Source organism: Lissotriton vulgaris, chromosome 5 (genome assembly GCF_964263255.1).
Source record: "Lissotriton vulgaris chromosome 5, aLisVul1.2, whole genome shotgun sequence".
Taxonomy (NCBI): Eukaryota; Metazoa; Chordata; class Amphibia; order Caudata; family Salamandridae; genus Lissotriton; species Lissotriton vulgaris.
In genome coordinates, this window is record NC_141693.1 from 1,698,879,832 (window position 1) to 1,698,902,359 (window position 22,528).

Sequence of the window (22,528 nt, forward strand, 5' to 3'; positions counted from 1 at the left end):
AACCTTTCTAAAACAACAACTGAAAAAAGACAAATAGGCAGGCACTGCCTAGAAACGTTCTCACCTTGAACAACAGAAACTCCAGTCCCACCTCTCTCTCCTAACATCCACAAAATGGCAGTGCTCAAGAAAGATTAATCGTCACACATGTCGTTACAAGGATTTTCTCCATATTTCTTCAGTTCAGTGTCTGGGTCTCCACCCCCTAGATATAGGAATGCAGGCAGTGCACTTCCACTATCTGGGGAGAAGCTTTCCTCGTCCTCTATCTTGTACCATGCTTATCCCAGGAGCATCTGAATTGTATCCCACTGGCCCCAGTGCTCAGACTCATAAAACACACAGAGTCCTACTTCCATATAAGTGCTACACACTCACTCAACATACAGACACTCAGCATGCACAGATGATGCCAGCACTAGCTTCTGGGTTTCACATACCAGCATTACTTTATGCAAGAGGAGCCAGTTTCCTCACTTCTCCATAACAGAGGAAGATTTATAGTGTTGAGTCACACTATGAAATCAAAGAACACAATATACGCCACCACTGCTTTATGTGACAAACCCAGGCATGGACATTAGTTCGGTGCCCTCTATGAGAGCATGCTTGGTGCTGCCCTTCAGGATACAGAACAGGGTTTGCACCTCACATTACCAGTGCCAAACCTAAACTTCTTTGCACACTCAAGATAACGGCCAAAATAAAAGTCAAGATACCAGTTTCACACAGAGTTGCGGACTCAAGGCAAGGGTACACACCAGTTCACCATGTGGGGGACATTCTCATCTCAACAACTTTCAATTTCTCTTTCCTCTTTTTTCTTGGTTCTTTTCTTTGGCTCCAAAAGCTCTCCTCATTGGTTTACATCGTGTTCTTGGGGCATACATTTTGTTTTTGCACTTTGAAGTTTCCTTTTTCATTTTCTCGGATTTTGGTTCATGTAGAAAAAGCTCATTTCATTTGATAAAGACAATTTCTGGGTTATTCCTCTGGTCTCGGCGTGCTTGCTTAATTTTGATACAAATCACTTTCTAAACTGTCTCTATTGCAGTTGCTGGTCCTGACTTTTTCGATTCCGACAATAGATCCATATGTTAATCAGAACAAGTGCACTAATAAACACATACCTACACATTTATTACTGTAGTAGGAAGTTTAATCCCTTGTTATTACTACATTACAGTTTAACTAACTTGAGTTAACAATGGTTACTCTATTCGTTCACATGTAACTAACTTGAGTTAACTCTTGTACTTTATTCATTCACATGTGCTGCTGTTGATCTGAGAGGAATCTGAATTATATTCTGATTTCAACAACTCACTCCTTTTTCAAAAACTCAATGTTCAAATAACCTTACACAGGAAAACTGTTGAGACAATTTTGACAAAGCTGAGTTACTGTGAGTCAACATAGGTAAGCTCGCAAACACACACATACAGTCACAATCAGAAAAACAGCCACACAAACACACACAATCAAAATATATCGCAAGTTAGGAAGGCACCACATTTTACAAATAAAAAACAAAAGTTTCAGTTGGCTTGGCCTGCAGCACTTCCCCATGTTCTCCAGTCAATGGCTATGTCTCCTCTGAGCGCGAGATGACTTACCAAAGTAAACTACCTTATCCAATCCATTCACTGCTCTCATGCTGTTAACAATGTTAAGCAACATGAGTAAAGTGTCTGGATTGGCTGGAGCAGGCTGGAGGCCGGTGCCTGCTCTCCAACCCAGCTATCTAAAACAGCTGAGTTGGAGAGTTTGAATTGGACATGTCAAGCTGGCCGTTGCAAGCTAGCTGGCCAAACCGACATGCACACTTCAAACTGAAGCGGCCACTCCTCATTGCTGCCAATCAGCAGCAATGACGCAATGGCCCGCCCGCCCTCACTCTCTGTTCGACAGAAAGCTGGAAAAATAAAATGGTAATAAAATTATTTTATTACCATTTTTTCCCAGCTTTCCTGAGAAGCAGTGTGTGTGTGGGGGGGGAGGAGGGCACTTCTTCCCTCATATGCAGGAACCACAACTGCTACACAGATTTAATCACTTGTACTCAAGTTATGGTTAAATAGTTTCTTTATAAACACTTCACGTGCAGAGACGTTTTAATGCATAGGCAAAGTGGGCAATTGCAAAAAAACAATTGACGGACAGAATGCAGAACAATGTCATTCATTCACCCCAGTACAGAGATCTGAGCCTAAGTCCATTGTTTTTTGCTTACCATACTATTCCAGTTTGGACCCAGCCATATGCAAATCAGTCTTGACCTGCACCCAATGGGAACAGTCCAGCCCGAACTGCCAGGCCAGGTCCTCCCTGGCCTGGAAACACGCATCCTAGGACCGGATTCGGGCTTTCAGCCCTAATCAGCTAGGATAGCTTGACTCCAGAGAACTACATTTGATGTGTGGATGGAGAACGGAATGAGGAAATTATCTGATAAGTCAACAGGATGTGAGTTTGAGATTAAATAGTTTTTTCACTTGTGATTAAAAAGTTCAGATTAGCACCTTTTAAGGTCGAGCCTAGGAAGTGCATGCGCTGTCTCTTTGAGATATGCTGTATTGACTCTGTGAGCTTGCAGCCCACCCATTGCCTTTTTATATGAATGAATGAATGAATGAATGAATGAATGAATGAATGGTGGGATTTGTAAGCACCGAAATTGCCTCCATGGGGGTATCTCTGCGCTAAAGAAGCAGCAATGCCTGGCTAGCTGGATTGGTTACTAGAGAGTTATGTTTTCAGGAGTTTCCTGACATGAAGAAAATCTGAGCACTTACATAGATGTACAGGTTGCGAGTTCCAATGCCGTGGGGCTAGGTACAAAAAATCTTTGCCCCCAGCGCGGTGTTTCCTGTACCGATGGATAACAAGCAGAGCTTTCTCACCTGAATGAAGAGATCTGCCAGGTTGATAGTGAATATGTTTTTCTGCAAGGAAGCTTGGACCTCTGTCCTTAAGTGCTTTATGGATAAAACAGCAGATTTTGAACGTAATCCTATGGCGGATGGATAGCCAATGAAGTCGGTTCAGCAGAGGGAAGGAGGCTGTTATGGGGGCATATTAATGGCCAGCTGCCCTGTTCTGAACTACTTGGAGCCTATTCAGTAAGGTCTCATTTGCAGCTGCTAGAAGGGCATTACAATAATCGATGCAACTAATTACCAGAGGTTGAATCAGGGTCCTATGTACCGATAGAGGGAGGAGATGGAACACTCTCCGTAAAAGACTCAGCATATAAAAATAAGTAACTCAGATGGCCGCTACTTGATCTCTCATAGTTAGAGTGTGGTCCAAACGGACACCCATTTTTATGCCATAATTTTAGGGGTAGGGACTATGCCCAACTGTAGGGGCCACAAATCTGAGGACCACAAAGTTTGAGAGTTGCCGAATAATAAGATTTCTGTTTTATCGGCATTAAGCTGGAGGATTGCATACCATCAGTAAAGAGAGTTTGAGCTGAGGCCAAATTATTATCAAATGAAAAAAGAAGTTGGGCATCATCCACATAAGAAAAGGGAGTGAACCCATGTGGCCCCTCTTGCAAAAAATTATTTTTGCAAGAGGGGTAACATACACATTGAACAGGGTAGGGCTAAGACAAGAGCCCTGTGGTACCCCCTTAGTGAGAGGCCTTATGCGGGAGCGGAAAGGACCCAGGGTAACAGTTTGGGTTCGCTGGTCTAAGAAACTTGAAAGCCATTGTAGAGCAAGTCCCTGAATTCCAATCTCATTCAGTCTTTGAAGTAGCCTTGGTGAGATACTGTATCAAAAGCTGAAGAGAAGTCCAGCAACACTAACAACACTGCCTTATTGTTGTCAAGGGAAAGTTTAATGAAGTCCGCAACACCTATAAGAGTGGATTCAGTGGAATACTTTGGTCTGAAACCAGACTGTGAGGAATCAAGGCAGCATTGGGATTCTATGTACTCCATAAGCTTTGTATTGATGTATCCTTCCAGGAGTTTACTCATAAGTGGAAGAAGTGAAAAGGGCGATAATTTGCCAACTCTGCTGAAGGTGCATTGACCTTTTTACATATCGGAAGCACTTGTGCTGCTTTCCATTCCTGTGATAGTTTCCCTTTACTCAAAGATAAATTTAGTTTAGTGCAAATGGAGGGGGCTAGTTGCTTGGCTAATAAGGCAAACAAACCAGCTGGCATAATATCGGTAGGAGAATCAGATGTGATTGATCTCAGTATCTCTTTGATTGTCGTTCAAAAATGCTTGCTTGCTAGTAATTAATCCTTCCTCATTGCCTCCCCTTGGTATTTGTTTCCTCCCATAGAGCAGTGCCTAACTAATCACATTGAGTCATCAAGGGCAGCAACATATGCCACTATAGCCTTATAGCCCGCCGTAGAGGGCTATTCCAGCTATTAAAGGCCCTCTCCAGCGTTAAAGGCCCGAGCCGAAGGCGAGGGCCTTTAACAAGGGAGAGGGACTTTAATAGCGGTATAGCCCATCTACGAAGGGCTATAAGGCTATTAGAACATTCTGTCACTAGAGGACAGAATGTTCTAACAAACAAAAAATAACTTTTGGGAGCGTGAAGGGATTGGAATCCCCTCAGGTTCCATGAAGCCTTTGTTCACAGCCAGAGCTGTGAACAAAGAAACATTGGAATGTTTGAGCTACAGGCTTATACCAGCCATTATAAGCCCAGAGCACTCCATTGTTTTCAATGGAGCTCCCAACATTCCAATGTTCTAATTTCCAATATAAACTAGATCTCTATTTCACATACGAGCGACGCACAAAGCAGAAAACAAAAAAACGCTATTGATCAATATTTAAACAATAAAGTAACCTTTAGAGAAACAATTATCTGTGAATGGAAAGATGGAAACTAAGTTTGAGCAGTTAACATATTAGCTATTACTAGTGATCTGACCACTGTGCCTCTCGAGGCCGGGTCACCCCCTTGCTCCCTCACCTGCTTGCCTGCTGATCCTTGCTCCCTCGCCTGCTGTTCCTGCCTGCCGCCACCGACTCAGTCGCCCCCCAGCACCCCCGAGCGGCCCAGCCACAGCTGAGCCACCCGCTCGCCACTTTTTTCCCGCCGCTGGCTCCCTGCGGCCCCGCCCACCACCGGCCCATTGGCCCAGCCGCTCGCCCAGCCCAGCAGACCCGCCCTCCCGTCCCCCTTCTTAAGGGGAGAGCCTGGTTGCCGCGGGAGTGACCACTGTGCCTCTCGAGGCCAGGTCACCCCCTTGCTCCCTCACCTGCTCGCCTGCTGATCCTTGCTCCCTCGCCTGTTGTTCCTGCCTGCCGCCACCGACTCCGTCGCCCCCCAGCACCCCCGAGCAGCCCAGCCACAGCTGAGCCGCCCGCTCGCCACTTTTTCCCGCCGCTGGCCCCCTGCGGCCCCGCCCACCACCGGCCCATTGGCCCAGCCGCACGCCCAGCCCAGCAGACCCGCCCTCCCGTCCCCCTTCTTAAGGGGAGAGCCTGGTTGCCGCGGGAGTGACCACTGTGCCTCTCGAGGCCGGGTCACCCCCTTGCTCCCTCACCTGCTCACCTGCTCGCCTGCTGATCCTTGCTCCCTCGCCTGCTGTTCCTGCCTGCCGCCACCGACTCCGTCGCCCCCCAGCACCCCCGAGCGGCCCAGCCACAGCTGAGCCGCCCGCTCGCCACTTTTTCCCGCCGCTGGCCCCCTGCGGCCCCGCCCACCACCGGCCCATTGGCCCAGCCGCTCGCCCAGCCCAGCAGACCCGCCCTCCCGTCCCCCTTCTTATGACGTCCCCTGAGCGACCGCGCAGCGGACGCGCGCAGCGGGAGCACCGATTGAGCGCCGAAGGTGCGCTAAAGGTACGCTCGTCTGCGCCCGTCCGCGCCTGGACCGCGCCCAGTGCCAGGACCCCTGGCCCCCGAGGACCCCAGCCCACCCACTGGACGTACGACGCCGCCACCCTCAACACACTCAACACCGGCCGAATCCCGGGATGCTACCGAGCCACCCCGAGATGAACCCACAGACCCTTCAGCTGTCCCGCCTGCAAGTTCTCCTGCATCCGGACCTGCCCCGCACCAGCACCCGCCAAGCCGATCACCAGCAGCAACCACCTCAAGTGCATCCTACTCAACACCCGCTCCGTCCACAGACACATCATCGAACTCTGGAACCTCCTCGACACCACAGATCCTGACGCCGCCTTCCTCACGGAAACCTGGATGAACGACTCCTCAGCGCCCGACATCGCCATCGCCATACCAGAGGGCTACAAGATCACCCGAAGAGACCGAGGCAACCAGACGGGAGGAGGCATCGCCATCATCTACAGGGACACCATCCGCATCACGACCAACACCGACGACACCCTGACAACCGCCGAACACCTGCACTTCCAGATCCACACGGACCCCAAAACCACCCTCAGAGGCACCCTCATCTACCGACCCCCGGGACCACACACACAATTCAGCGAAGACATCGCCGACTTCACCAGCCCGCACGCCCTCCCATCCGCTGACTACATCCTCCTGGGGGACATCAACTTCCACCTGGAGAACAACAACGACCGCAACACCACCACCCTGCTTGACAACCTCGCCAACCTCGGACTCAAGCAGCTGGTGACCACCCCCATCCACCTCGCCGGACACACACTCAACGCTGTCTTCTCATCCAGCAAGGACATCGTCTTCAGCCACGCCACCGGACTCCACTGGACGGACCACAGCTGCGTCCACTTCACTTTCAGAAGATCCACGATCCACCACCACCAGCAACAGGTTGCTCGAAGAAACTGGAACAAGATCACAGCGGACCAGCTCGCCGCTTCCCTGAGCCAGCACCCTCCCGCCAGCTCAGCGAACCCAAGCCAGGCCGCCGACAACCTCACAAAGTGGATCAGCAACTGCGCAGACGACCTCGCCCCACTGAGGACCCCGCCTAGCAGACCCGGCAGCAAGAAGGCCCCATGGTTCACCGACGAACTCAAGAGCTCCAAGAAGAACTGCCGAGCCCTCGAGAAAGCCTGGAGAAGGGAGCCAACACCGGACAACATGACCACCCTCAAGCTCGCCACCCGGAAGCACCATCAACTGATCCGCACCACCAAGAAAACAGCATTCAAGGACCGGCTGGACAACAACGCACACAACTGCAAGGAACTTTTCAACATCGTGAAAGAGCTCTCCAACCCCAACGCCGGAAACAACGACATCACCCCGTCGCAAGACCTCTGCAACTCCCTCGCCTCCTACTTTCACAACAAGATCGCTGACATACACAACAGCTTCAGCCCACAAACAACGCTCCCAACGACCGCACCAACGCCCCCCACCACCACCCTCAGCGCCTGGACCCAGATCAACACAGAAGACACCATCTGCACGATGAACTTTATCCACTCCGGATCCCCGACCGACCCGTGCCCCCACCACGTCTTCAACAAGGCCGACGCTGTCATCGCACCCCACCTGCGGGACATCATCAACACCTCCTTCGACACCGCCACCTTCCCTGAGAGCTGGAAGCACGCCGAACTCAGCGCTCTACTAAAGAAACCAACAGCGGACCCCACCGAACTCAAGAATTACCGCCCCATCTCGCTCCTTCCGTTCCCAGCCAAAGTCATCGAGAAGACCGTCAACAAGCAGCTGGCCGCCTTCCTCGAGACGAATGGATCCCTCGACCCCTCACAGTCTGGCTTCCGAGCCAACCACAGCACCGAGACCGCCCTCATCGCTGCCACCGATGACATCCGAGCCCTGCTGCACAACGGTGAAACAGCGGCCCTCATCCTCCTAGACCTCTCCGCGGCGTTCGACACTGTCTGCCACCGCACCCTAGTGCAGCGCCTCAGCAACATCGGATTCCAGGAGAAGGCACTGGAGTGGATCATCTCCTTCCTCGCTGGAAGAACACAGAGAGTCCGCCTACCACCATTCAGATCTGCAGCCACGGAAGTCATCTGCGGCGTTCCTCAGGGCTCCTCGCTCAGCCCCACCCTCTTCAACGTCTACATGAGCCCCCTTGCGGCCATCGCACGCCAACACAACCTCAACATCATCTCCTACGCCGACGACACCCAGCTGATCCTCTCCCTGACCAACGACCCCGCCGCCGCCAGAACCAACCTCCACGAAGGGATGAAAGACGTAGCCGAGTGGATGACGACCAGCCGCCTGAAACTGAACTCAGACAAGACGGAAGTCCTCATACTGGGCTCCTCGCCCTCCGCCTGGGACGACTCCTGGTGGCCCCCCGCCCTGGGCACCGCACCCAAACCGACAGACCACGCACGCAACCTGGGCTTCATCCTGGACTCCTCCCTCTCCATGACCAGACAAGTCAACGCCGTCTCCGCGTCCTGTTTTAACATCCTGCACATGTCATGCTACGGAAGATCTTCCGGTGGATCCCCACCGAGACCAGGAAGACGGACACCCAGGCCCTCGTCACCAGCCGACTGGACTACGGCAACGCCCTCTAAGCCGGAACCACCGCCAAGCTCCAGAAGAGACTCCAGCGGATCCAGAACGCCTCAGCCAGACTCATCCTCGACATCCCCCGGAGCAGCCACATCTCCGGACATCTGAGAGACCTGCACTGGCTCTCCGTCAACAAGAGACTCACCTTCCGTCTCCTCACCCACGCACACAAAGCCCTACACGACCAAGGCCCGAGCTACCTCAACAACCGCCTCAACTTCTACGCTCCCAAACGCCACCTCCGATCGACCAACCACGCCCTCGCCGCCGTCCCCCGCATCCGAAGAGCGACAACAGGAGGACCTTCGCCTGACCCAAGACCACCTCTCCTTCAGGAATAAACTCAAGACCTGGCTGTTCGAGCAGTAGCGGCACCCCACCCCCCCCCCCCAAGCGCCTTGAGACCCTCCGGGTAAGTAGTGCGCTCTATAAATGCCTTGATTGATTGTTTATCAATTTTTGTGTAGTGTTAATCGATTTTTAGTGTGCATGTGCAATTGAGTGGGTATTTCCTGTAATTATTGAATTTTTTCTGTAAGTCAAAGACATTCTTGTGCTGACATCAATAAAACTCATTCATCATCCCCTTCTCAGCATAGTACTACGCTTCCATTATGGAGCTTCTCTGAAGATCCAAGGTGGTCTGTAGGGCCTACATAGTTATTTGTGTGTTTCCCTCAGGTGCTTACAGTTCGAGGAGAGAGAACACCCCTTTTGCCTCCTGCCACCGTCCAGCTGATGCAGATATTTTTCTATTCGCGAAGCACATCGAGTGCTCTCTGATCCAAAACATTCTAGGGGCTGCAGTCACTCAGGGGCAGGGGACATTTACTTTTTAGAAATAAAAGGAGTGCAGTTTTGTATTCCTTCTTTTCTGCAATCTCTTCCTTTGAATACTTATGGAATGTGCTGTTTTTTACTGTGCTTTTTACCATACTGTACCTGTCTGGCAAAATCAAGTGTTTCTCCCTCCGTAAATTGCAAATTTCACTCCCCAACAACAGCATAGAATCTAGATCAGCCATGGGAAAGCTGAAGTCGGAATGTGTGTTGCTCTTTCTCCCCATGATCTCCGAGGTCAAAGTGCATGCCAACAATCAGGAACCAAGGGCCAGATGTAGGTAATCTTGTTTTACCGATTCTAAAATACCGAATTTTACCGATTCGGTATTTTAGAATCGGTAAATGCTATGTAGGTAAATATTCGGTAAGTATTACCGAATCGGTATGATTCAGTATTTACTGAATCGGTATTTACCGATTTGGTAATTCCCATTCATTCCTATGGGCCTCCAGGATTCGGTAAAATGGGGAACTCATTCAAGGGTGGCAGGGTGTCACATTGACACCCTGTTGCACCCCTGAATATATGCCCCTAAGGGCATGTATGTCTGCCACATCGCACTGTTGTAAAAGCAAAATAATTGCTTTTGCAATGGTTTTCGATATTTACCACCAACTTGTAGTTGGTGGTAAATACCGGTTCCTTACCTATGCAATGCACTCATTTGAGTGCTCCCTACATTGCAAATTCGGTAATTTACCGATTCAGTATTTTAATTTACCTAGGGCCAGAGGTAGGTAAGTATATTTTACCGACTCATAAATACTGAATTTTACCGATTCGGTATTTCTGAATCGGTAAAATTGAAGGAGGGAGATTTAGGTAAATTCGGTAATTGAATTACCGAATCTGTAAAAATCTGTATTTACCGACTCGGTAAATACTGATTCGGTAATGCCCATTGATTCCTATGGGCCTTGAAGCCCATAGGAATCAATGGGCATAAATACCGAATCCTGCAAGGGTGCAGGGGGTGTCACTTTGACACCCTCTAGCACCCCAAATACAGGCATGTGTGCCATGTGGCACACAGACATGCCCTAAGGGCATGTCTGTTTGTCACATGGCATAGGTGTGCATGCACACATGTGCATGCACACATGGATTCGGTATTTTACCACCCAATTGGATTGGGTGGTAAAATACTGAATCTGTAAGGCCTTTGGGACTCAGAAGAGTCCCACCTACATCTGGCAGTTACCGAATTGGTAAAAATACTGATTCTGTATTTTACCGATTCGGTAAATTTACCAATTCGGTAAATTTACTGAATCGGTAAAATTGGCCACCTACATCACAAATACCCATTTACCGGTCGGTAACGACCGCAATTGGCCGTTACCGGTCGGTAAATGGCCTCCTACATCTGGCCCCAATTCCTTTAAATACCGAATTGGTAAATTACCGAATTTGTAATTAAGGCCACCTACATCTCAGTAGCCTAATACCGGTCGGTAACGGCCGAAATTTCCAAATTTCGGCCGTTACCGACCGGCATTGGGCGATCTACATCTGGCTCCAAGTTTCCCCGCTTTAATTTTTACTGGAAATACTTGCACTGTTTATTTGTAGTCACTTTCAGAGTTCGGTAATTTCTTTTTGCTGTTAATGCATAGCTATTAACTTTTGTACTTTATTCATTCACATGTGCTGCTGTTGATCTGAGAGGAATCTGAATTATATTCTGATTTCAATAACTATCTCCTTTTTCAATCACTACTTTTTTAGGTCGATCCTAGGCAGCGTATGTCTAATGCCTGCGTTGGCATACAGGAAGAGTGAAGGAGGATACTGTCTGTGATATCTATTTAGACGGCGCTTTCTCAGTAATGTCTCAAAGACTTAACAAGCATTGAAAATGCATTAGGTATTGTATAGCAAAGCAAATGGCTTTAACTTAATAAAAGGCGAGACCTACAGCATTTTTCATGCTTGATATTAGAGGAAAGGGTCCCACGAAGAACATTACAGCTCCTGTGAAGCATGGCAAAGAATCTTCCCTAGAGAGACACCCGCACCCCATGATGTTCCAGGGCCATTTATTAGACAACCGTTAACTGAGTTTCAAAGTCCCGAAAAAGCAAACTACTGGCTTTTGAGAGACCTCAGCATGGGTGGTAATTAAGCAATGCGCAATTTGACCCCGAGATTTGCCCGGATTCGCATCCTATTTGGCAGCTTAAATAGCTAAACCACCACAAACATCAAAGTATGAGGCGCGTTTACTGGTTAAATAATTATGGAAATGTACAGTTTTACAACTTCATTTATAAACAAAACACAAAATAAATATGGATAAAAACTCATAAAATGGCCACAAAATAAATATGTATAAATACAGACGGAAATGTTAAGAAAATAAATATCATAGTTGAAGGCGCACTGGGTGACTCCAAGTTGGAGGCTTAAGAGAAAAGGAATCGCTTCTATTTACCAAAGATAAATTGTGATGTGCTGACAAGGCATGAGCTGTTTGGATGCTTCAGTTTTCCAACCTGAAAACAAACGTCATGGCTGCGTACTCTGCGGAACATTTTAGAAAACATATCCACATTCAGCCTTAGATCCGGAGAATTTTTAGTTGTCAGGATCACTCTGTTTCGTCATCGTATATTAAAGATGTCAACCAATGTCACGTTCTTCACAATAGCACTGCTAATTTTCAAGTAAATCTTAGATCGGCAAAATGTATTTATTATATAGACTTTAGTGTAAGGGAAAATCTGCTTCCAAATCTGGAGAATGACGCATCAGCTGAAACAGAGTTTTCCTGAACTTGGAGCTGTTTGAATTGGAAGTCAATGCACAACTTATCTGCAATGTCTACTACGCGCTGGCAAAAAAAGCAGACGACATTCGAACTCTACTGGACAATGGAGACACAGTCGCCCTCATCCTCCTCGACCTCTCTGCAGCCTTCGACACAGTCTGCCACAGCACCCTTTTACAACGCCTCAGAAACATCGGAATCCAAGGAAAGGCACTGGAATGGATCACATCGTTCCTCACCGGAAGAACCCAGAGAGTCCGCCTCCCACCATTCAAGTCCGAGGCCTCTGAAATCATCTGCGGCGTACCACAAGGATCCTCACTCAGTCCCACCCTCTTCAACGTATACATGAGCCCCCTCGCGGCCATCGCCCGCCAACACAACCTCAACATCATCTCTTACGCGGATGACACTCAACTGATCCTTTCACTCACCAATGACCCAAGCACCGCCAAAACTAACCTACACGAAGGAATGAAAGAAGTTGCCGAATGGATGAAACAAAGCCGTCTAAAACTAAACTCAGACAAAACAGAAGTCCTCATCTTAGGTAAATCCCCCTCTGCATGGGACGACTCCTGGTGGCCGGAAGCCCTCGGAAATGCACCCATCCCGACAGACCACGCACGGAACCTTGGCGTCATCCTGGATTCTTCACTCTCTATGAACAGACAAGTCAGCGCCGTATCCTCTTCCTGCTTTAACATTCTTCGCATGCTCAGAAAAACATTTCGCTGGATCCCCACCGAAACAAGGAAAACAGTCACCCATGCCCTGGTCACGAGCCGACTGGACTACGGAAACACCCTCTACGCAGGTACCACCGCTAAACTCCAGAAGAAACTACAACGAATCCAAAACGCCTCAGCCAGGCTCATATTAGACATCCCACGCAACGAACACATCTCTGGTCACCTTAAAGACCTCCACTGGCTACCCGTCAATAAGAGGATTACTTTCCGTCTGCTTACCCACGCACACAAATCACTCTACGACATCGGACCAGATTGCCTCAACTCTCGACTGTCCTTCTACACCCCCTCCCGCCAACTTCGCTCTTCCAGCCAAGCCCTCGCCACTGTACCTCGCATCAACAAGACCACCATGGGAGGCAGATCCTTTTCATACCTGGCTGCCAGAACATGGAACTCACTCCCCGCTTACCTTCGCCTCACCCAGAATCACCTAGCGTTCAGAAAACAGCTTAAAACGTGGATTTTTGACAAATAATCCTCCTCCCCTTCCTAAGCGCCTTGAAACCCTCTGGGTATGTAGTGCGCTATATAAATTTTATGACTTGACTTGACTTGACTAACATAAGAAAAGAAAGGTGCGGTCACCATTATCAAAGCTGAAGCTAAAACCATAAGATAAAGAGCGGCGTGCATCGGGCTGGATAAAAAAACGGTAGTACCGCTTAAGAAGAATGAATGTAGTCACACGAATACCAAACAAAGAAGACAGATATTTGCCTACACTGCGATTACAGAGCAAAAAATGTGTGTAATTACATAATGTTTGTACTTACTTTTACTTCTGCGCTTGCAAATCGCCGCAATCTAAAGTAAACGAGCTGGCGGCCTTGGAAACTCCTCCCCTGCCTGCTATTTGTGTTATAGTGTTATATTTGTAGACAGAGCAGTGGGGAAAGGAAGGGAGTCCTGCGATGGGTGGAAAGAGTGAGAGGTAAATACGGGGCGGGCTCCAAGATAAAACAGGCTTCTTAGACAAAAGCATCAGTAAAGCCTTCGGAAGGGAATCCTAACGCCATTGGGAGTAGGTCTGGTGTTGCGCTGCAATGCCATTTTATTAGTGCGTTGGTACGGGTTACAAAGGGGATACAAGCTGTGAATTAGGCGCCGTGCTTACCAGGAAAGTGCTGGCTCTAAGGGAACTTGTTTTCAGTAAGAATGTTAACAGGCACCAAAGGCATGCAGCTGCCGAAGATAAAGTGCTGCGGCAGATGTGCCAATTTTAATAAAAAAAATTAAAGCATGGTCGGCATAATTGCATGCAGCTGAAGCCCCTGAACATAACATAAAGCGGGGGGTGCATCACGCTGGCAAAAAAAAAGAAATTCCACTTGCACATAAGAAAACAAAGGTGCGGTCACCATTATTAAAGCTGAAGCCCAAAAACATGAGATAAAGCGCGGCATGCATTGCACCGGATAATATAACAAAGGGCCACGCGGTCACCCTGGCTCTGCACACCCTCAGGTCTCTTGTGAGAATGAGTCGAAAGAGCCCTGCAGCACTAGAAGGCAGCGCAAGGCCAGACTCTCGGGGGGTGGAGGGGTGGTTGCAAGCTACGGGAAGACAACAACATCACAAGGGGGAGCAGGGTTGTGTTTACTTTATCCCCCGCCTAACACTTGGCTCTGGGGCTGCGCAGCACAAGCGCTTTCCACCTCCGCCGTCACTCACCTGGCCGGCACTTCAGTCGCGTGCTAGTGTCCCCGTGAAGTGTTCTGGCCCGTGAGCACTATGGATGGCGACCGTGAGCTCTCCACTGCTCTCCTTGGTGTTCCAGCTTAGCGCCACACCCTTCCCCCTATACGCTGAAGTACAAAATAAAAAACACACTTGAGGGGGGGGGGACAAAGGGGATGCGTACAGTGGGAGGGGGAGGGAGCAAAGCGAACAAGGACGAAAGTGACTGGGAGGAAAGTAAAAGACGACAGAAAATTACTAAAGGAGCTGATGCAAAATTAAACAAGCTTTTGACCCCTTTTCGCGGCCACCATTATTCAATGTATAAAAAAAATGTTTTCGACTAGGTGCGCAGCCCGTCCCGTTAGTGGTGGGTGTGAAACTGGGAAAGTGAAAGCATGCTTAGTGTGCTTCAAGAACAAAACAAAACTAGTGTACGGAAACACCCTGCCTCCTGTGAGCGTTTGCGACTGCGGAATGGAAAAAAAAGTGCTTACCCACTAATTAGAAGCCAGTGTCTACCGCCGTCAGTAAAACACCCAAATCCAGTAAGCAGGTCCAAAAGCGGACAGGGTGGCAACCAGGAGGGATTAAAATACCTCTGGTGCAATCAGTACACTGCCTTTTGCATAATGTATAATGCCAAACGACGCACACGAATGAAAACTAGATGCAGAGAAGAAACATGACTTCGGAATCCGTATCGATTCCAAGAAGCCCTCGCGTGGCGAGAGCAGCACATGCTTGCTACTAATGCCAGGCGAGACCTAACAACGGGCGTTATTATTATTAAAATAAGCATTGTTTAGTTTATTGAGCTCAGAAAGATGAAAGATCCTGGCTGGAAACACTGAGAGTCAAGCAGATGAAATGAACTGCAATTATCACTCAAAAAACATACTCCAAAATATCAAATGCATTACCTGATAGATATCGGTCGGTTCGATGTAGGTGCAAAAAGTAATAGTATACAAGGAGGGTGATTGTTTCTAAGAAACAGGACACTGGTTGGACTGTGGCGAGAGTGAGGGAATCTTCCTTATTGGAAGGTAGTGCCCTCACACACCCATGTGGGTTTGATGAATGAATGAATGAATGAAAGAGCTTTTATATAGCACAGCATACACTCCATGGAGTATCTTGGCGCTGTGTGCAGAGGGGGAGGACACCTACCAGGAGAAAGGAGCTGCCACAGTCTCAGATGATAGAAATTCAGAGGAGAGACCAAGCAGTATTATCTGGGATACAAAATATCCATGTCATTCTTCTTCATCAGGCTTGGCTCTTCAAGGGGCAGGCGCAGTAATGCACCACAGGCACCACGAGAGGGCTCTTTGGCGGAGATCTTTTGTAAACAGCTGTGATGATGAGTGCAGGTGTGTAGGGAGGGTGAAGTGGTGAAATGAAATGACCTAAAACTACCTATGGGATACGAAGGTTATTTTAATCAAGGGTCTCCTTGACAAGATTAAAATTGTGTGGACTGTCAGCTGTAGTTATGAAGAATGACAATCTCTTGATGGGTGTTCTAGAAGGTCAAAATGTTTCACGCCTTAGTGGTCCAGGAGGAAACGGTGGCATTTCTTCGGGATCAAAAAACAAATCAGGTTTCCCTACCTTTAATCAGGGTGTGGTGCATAGATCTAAGAATGTCAGTTGATTCTTCAAAGACGAATAGGGAAGTAAGTCAAAACTACCTACAATGAAAACCTACTTGGTTCCCTTGATCAAACCTAAAATAAAGAAAACATGGAAAACATAGAAAGGATTTATGTCACATGTATATTAAGAAGTACACCCTTTCTTAAAATCAATAGTAAGGTCTTCGAGATTAAGGTATTTCACTATAAAAATTATAGCTTGCGGGGAACGCAACGCTGGAAAAACCATAGAATGCTAGCAGCACAATACAAAGCTCCTTAGTGTATTTTTTCCAACAAATCCCTATTTTTCCGGCGAGTGACACTAAAATAGATGCTTTTATAACTGCATATAAAACATAATACAGATGAACACACATAAACACACACATATGGTGGCCAAAAGTAAGTGTAGGCGTTCTTCTTACCCCAATGTCTGGTAGTTGAGGCGCCTTGAGTCAAGGCAATGGACAGCATAAAAACTGCAGTGGACACTCTAAAGTGGGGATATGGTGAAGAACAAATCAGAACACGAAACAGGAGCACTTGAAGGTCTCAAACACTCCACCTTAGAAAAAATATACTTCTGGATTTCAGCGCATTGAAAAGTGTGGCTAGACGCCAAAGGGACGCTCTCATCCTGGCATATGAATGTTAGTAGACGTAATAAATGTTAATAGTAGACATACTAGAATCTGATCCAGGCCAAAAGAGGCTTATAGGGTTTTATAAGTCCAACGAAGAGATCAATCTCTATGGTCAGTGCTATCTAGTGTCAATAGGTAGATAGTTTAAGGATAGTTTGGAAGGATGGGGATGTCATATGGGCAGTTCTAAGGGCCGGTCGTTTCATAGTGCTCTGTGCACATATAGGCTGTACAAGTGTGTGCCCTAAAGATGTGGTTTACCTAATGCATTCCGTCCAAGGCATCTCATCATTCAACCCATGTACATAGGTCTTAAGACGAAACACCCAGCCCCACCCAAACACCCAAAAAGTAAAGTCATTTTAGTGCATTCAGTACTGGTGCCCCTGCAGATGAACATTACTCACGCAAGGCCGCACTTATGGTTGTGTATCTTCCTGGTAATGCTTCCCAAACAGATACATTGGAGGACCCTTAGAAGTCAATCATTTTTTATTTTCCTTCAAAGTTTAATGGCTATTACACATTTGTAAAAATACTTAAATAAATAAAATATGCAGGTTTGTTAGTGACAGCTCTTCAATCTCTGGTGGCACAGCATCAAGGACAATGTGCTGCATAGCTTAACACTTACAAGGTCCAAAAGGCGAGACCTATCGGCTATGCCAATGCTTGTTTGATTGTGGGAGTAGAACAGTCTTTAAAAAATATATATATATATATCTTTTTATTAAAGAAACACAAAATAACAATACAACAAAAACATCAACCTAAAAGGGAGCAATCGTCAGGATGAGCATATCACGTAAAGCAGACATATCACATATACGACCAATGAAATTAAAAGGGACATTTCAGATAATGATACGGGCACACAGTCAGTGACATTAAATATTTAAAGTGACTCCTTAGCCACATTGTATGGGGCGTCAACCGCAAAGGGGTACACATAATCCTCTGTATTCATTCCAGGGGCCCCATATTTTAGTCCATTCGCCTGGGCAGCCTATGCTCTCGCATATCACCCTCTCGGCCTGCATGCACCAGTCCATGTCTTCCGCCCAATCCGTGCGCCGGTCCACGACTCCCCCTTCCATGTTCTGGCAATGGTACGTTTTGCAATGATACAGCCCAAGGAGACCCATAGTTGTTCGGTGCCGTTGAGGTCGGTTGCATCCCAAATGTTTAAGATACAGAGTCTAGGGGAGGGTTCTATTGATTTCTGACATATTCGGGACATGGTGGATAAAATCTTGTTCCAGTAGTGTTGGAGAATTGGACAGTCCCACCACTGATGTAGGAAAGTACCCAAGGAGCCACAATCCTGGGGCAGAGAGGGGAGGTTGTCAGACACATTTTAACGACTGCTGTGGAGGTGTAATAAGCCCTATGGAGTATTTTAAGTTGTATAAGCTTAAAGCGGGATCGGATTGCCACCCCCCCGGGAGATGCCAAGGCCTCCCTCCAATCCCCGTCCCATATTTCCCCATGTCGTCTGCCCATTTCATGCGAAGTTTATCGAGTGGTTAAGTTATTAGGTATCTTACTGTAAGTCAGGGAAATAGCCCTGTCAGGGAGGTAGTCGTCGAGGAGCCTGTCTTCTAGAGGTGAGGAGGCGGGCAGATCGGAATCCTTGGGGATGGCTCCATTTAATGTACTACGTGCTTGCAGGTAACGGAACATTTCCCCCTCATGCAACTGGTATTTTACTTGCAATTCACCGAATGGAACCACCGCACCTTTCACTCACATGTCTCCCTCTGCGGAAAGACCAATTAGGTCCCATTTATCAAAACCAGGTAAACTCGACAGCATACCCAATTGACAGGATTCCAGCAATGGAGAAACTTGCTAGATTTTACCCTTCCAGCCTAGCGTGGCAGTGGCCCCGTGCCAGAGTGAGACTGTGGTGGAGGTGGGCTTAAATAATGGTAGTTGCTTGGGCCCTCCATATAACACCCTCATATAATTGCCCGCCACCATATTGAACCTATCCATTATGTACGCTGGGTCCGTAATAGGATGGTGGGCCCTGTGGTTGAGGACCACCAATTGCGAAGCCCTGTATGATGTTTTGATTGCAAGAAGTGTCAGGGGATTCGGAATCAATTGTTTGAAAATATTGTGGTGACTCGGGGTAGGGTGTGTTCTGTAGGGCATATAGGAAACGGGGAATTACCATCATTTTGAAGAGGGCAGCTCTCCCTAGTAGGGTAAGCGGCTGTGCCTTCCAATGCTGTAGGTCAGCCCGGAGGCGATGCAGGGGAGCGAGGAGCTTTCTCCTGTGGAAGACATCTGTATCTCTCATGGCATAGATACCCAGATAGTGAAAGCCATCCGTGACTATGTTAGCCATGCAGCCTGAAGGAAGCCCTGGGGGGTCTCCACTGAGGACATAGATCAGTAACTTGTCCCAGTTGATGGTGTAGCCCGAATATTTCCAAAAAAGAGTGAGAATATGGAGCACTGCATGAAGTGAAGATTGTGGTTTGGCCAAATATAAAAGAATGTTTTCGGTATAGAGGGATATCCTGTCCGATCAATCCGGGGCCCAATTCAGTCCACGAAAAGATGGGTCACCTCTGATCCACTCTGCCAAGGGTTCTAGTGCCAGAGTGAATAATAGCGGTGACTGGGGGAAGCCCTGCCTCGTGCCCTTCCCCAGCTCTAAATGTGACTATCTGCCACCGATGACCGAAATGCGGACCAAGAGTTTGGCATATAATAGACGCACCCAAGACATAAAACGTGGGCCAAAGCCGTATCTTTCCAGAGAGGCAAAAAAGAATGGCCATTCCATCATGTCGAAAACCATTTTAGCGTCTTAGGACACAATTACTGCGTCTTCCTGCATGGTGGAGACTCTGCCCATTACTCCGAAGAGGCGACGGAAGTTGAGTGCCGTATTTTATGACAGCATAAAGCCAGATTGGTCCGGGTATATTCATTTATGGAGATGGGGTGATAGGCGAAGGGCCAGAAGTTTAGCTAGGATTTTGACCTCTGGGTCGAGGAGGGAAATCAGTCGATGTGAACCGCACTGGTCCAGGGGCTTTCCTTGTTTGTGTATGACCCCAATGTTAGCCAAGCGCTGTGTCTCGGCCAAAATTCCATGCTCTGTGCTTTCATCATACATTTGTACTAGGTATAGAGCCAGAACCGAAGAGACTGCTTTATGGAACTCGATTCAAAGGCCACTAGGACCCATGGCCTTCCCAGAGATCAATGCACCACTCGCCTTAAATATCTCCTCAGGATCAAGTGGAGAGTCAAGGTCTGCAACATCTTGAGGATCTAACCGTGGCAGGGGGAGGGTAAAAAGCAGGTCGGCTGATTCTTCCTGCATGGAAGTGGACCTAGGGACATAGAGGCACTCAAAATAATTAGCGAACATCTCTGCAATTCCATCTCGGACGCTGCGTCTCTCTCCGCAAAGGGCCACAATTTCAGCCACCCACCTGTTGGCCAATACACGCTTATCTAGCCACGCCAACAATTTACTGACCTTATCTCCTATTTCATATACCCGATATTGAGTAGAGCAGTAGTGCGCCTGGGTCGCCTCCCTGGCTATATCGTGATATCCCTACTGCTTCACTGCAAGCCTGTGGGAAGTGTCCGGAGGGGTGGACGCGATTAGGTCGCGTTCAAGATTGGCCAACTCCAGTTCTATATCCTCGAATTGCTTACGTTTCTCCTTTCGATGGCCGGCCACTGCCGCCACCCCAGACCCCCGAATCACCGTCTTATACGCCTCCCATAATGTTACATCTGAGTCGACGGAACCCTCCTTCTCTGCAAAATAATCTGACGTAGCCTTTATCAGTTTATCTCGTATCTCAGGGACTCTGAGATACCATGGGTTGAGAGCCATCTCCTGATGAGAGCGGGAAGGAACACAACCGTAATGAGCCAGGATAGGAGAGTGGTAGGATATGCCCCTAGGAAAAAAGATTATGTCACTAAACATAGAAGCCTGTGAAGCTTGGCAAAAGAGATAATCAATTTGTGACATACTCCCATGAACCCCGGAAAGGAAGGTGTACTGCCGATCTGAGGGGTGATGTGACGTCAACTAGTCCCAAGGCCATTAAAAAGTCTGACATGAGTTTTCCCTGTGGGTCATTTCGTCAGGGCAGTAAACGATCCAAGTCCCCAGCTAGGGCGGCGTTACAGTAAGATGTCTCCCTCTGGTAAGTTCAGCATATGAGGTCGTAGAGCAGTCAGTGTTGAGGAGTGGAGTTTGGGGGGTATGTATTGTGAAGTCACGTTGAGAGAGCGGCCATCCCATTCTCTGGACACCGTGACAAACCGCCCAGCAAGATCGCGTGCAATTGAAGGGAGGAGCGTGCAAGAATGCCTACCCTTCTGGACCCCCTAGTGTAACCCGCGTCCGCAAGTATCTGGTAGCCCCATCAATTCAATGCGTTGTGTGTAGTGCCGGGGATATGTGTTTCTTGAAGAAGTACAATGTCAGGGGGATGGCGTTTCAGATATTGAAAGACTAGCCCCCTTCACATTCCAGGAGATTAGTTTGAGTCGGCCTAGGGAGGTGGAGACTATAGGAGTGTCACTCATTAGGATCAGAGAACAGGAGCCCTATCTCCCACCAGGCCCAGGAAATAATAGTGCGCAATGGGAAACATAACAGAAGTATACAAGTGAAGTCAGCATGTGTGCCAGTAACCACCTTAAAAGTGTGCGTGATCATCATAGATAGATTGCTCAAAAATTTTAACAAAAAACCTTTCAATAAAATACCCTGGGAACCCCCCCCACCCTACCTCCCTGCAACGTGGACTCAGAACTGCTCACCAACCTAATTTGCAGAGCGCTTGGATACCCATAACGAAAACCAATTAGAGGGGAACCCTACACAACCAACCCAGGTCAAAAAGGAAGATCATCCTGGAGTCATTCTGGACTCATCTGATGATTACAGTCAGGCGATTCCTGCAATTATCTGGGGAAGTCATCCCAAGCCATCCTGAAGTCTGCCCACAGGGCAAAATATTTAAATGTGATGACAAACCTAGACTCATCACAAAAACTACAGTAGGATGGTGTTCTGATGACTTCTACTGGCATGGAGTGATTACCTTTTACAACTCCACGAATAATAATTGACAACTTCAGGATGGGTGAGAATTACTCCATGATGGGTTCTAGCTAATTTAAGGATGACTGTCAATTATTCCAGGATGATCCTATAACCGCTCCAGGATGGAAGTGGATTACTCTGGAATGATCCCATGACAATTTCTGGATGAGTTTGGATTATTCCTGGATGATCCTATGACAGCTTCAGGATGGCCATTGATTACATCAGAATGCCCCATTATATTTTCTGTGTTGATTACGCTAGGATGATTTAATGCCAACTCAAAAATGAGCATGGATTACTTTAAATACTCTTGGATTATTTTAAACCAACTGAAGGCTAAAAGTGGATTACTCCCAGATGATCTAATTAATAATCTAGAATCATTAATAAATCATTACAGTTGAATTACACCTTGACAATTCCATGTTAGGAGCATGTTACCCGACTGCCAGTATTCCCTACTAGTTTAGGACTATGGATTTGCTGGTAGGAAAACATTTGGCAGACCACCTGTTAGATGTACTTTCCTGTCAAAAACAGGCCACCTTGATGTAATATGCCTTTTATACACAATACCAAGAATAGTTTGAAATGCCACAAGTTATAAAGTAAGGCACAGATTTATAAAACTG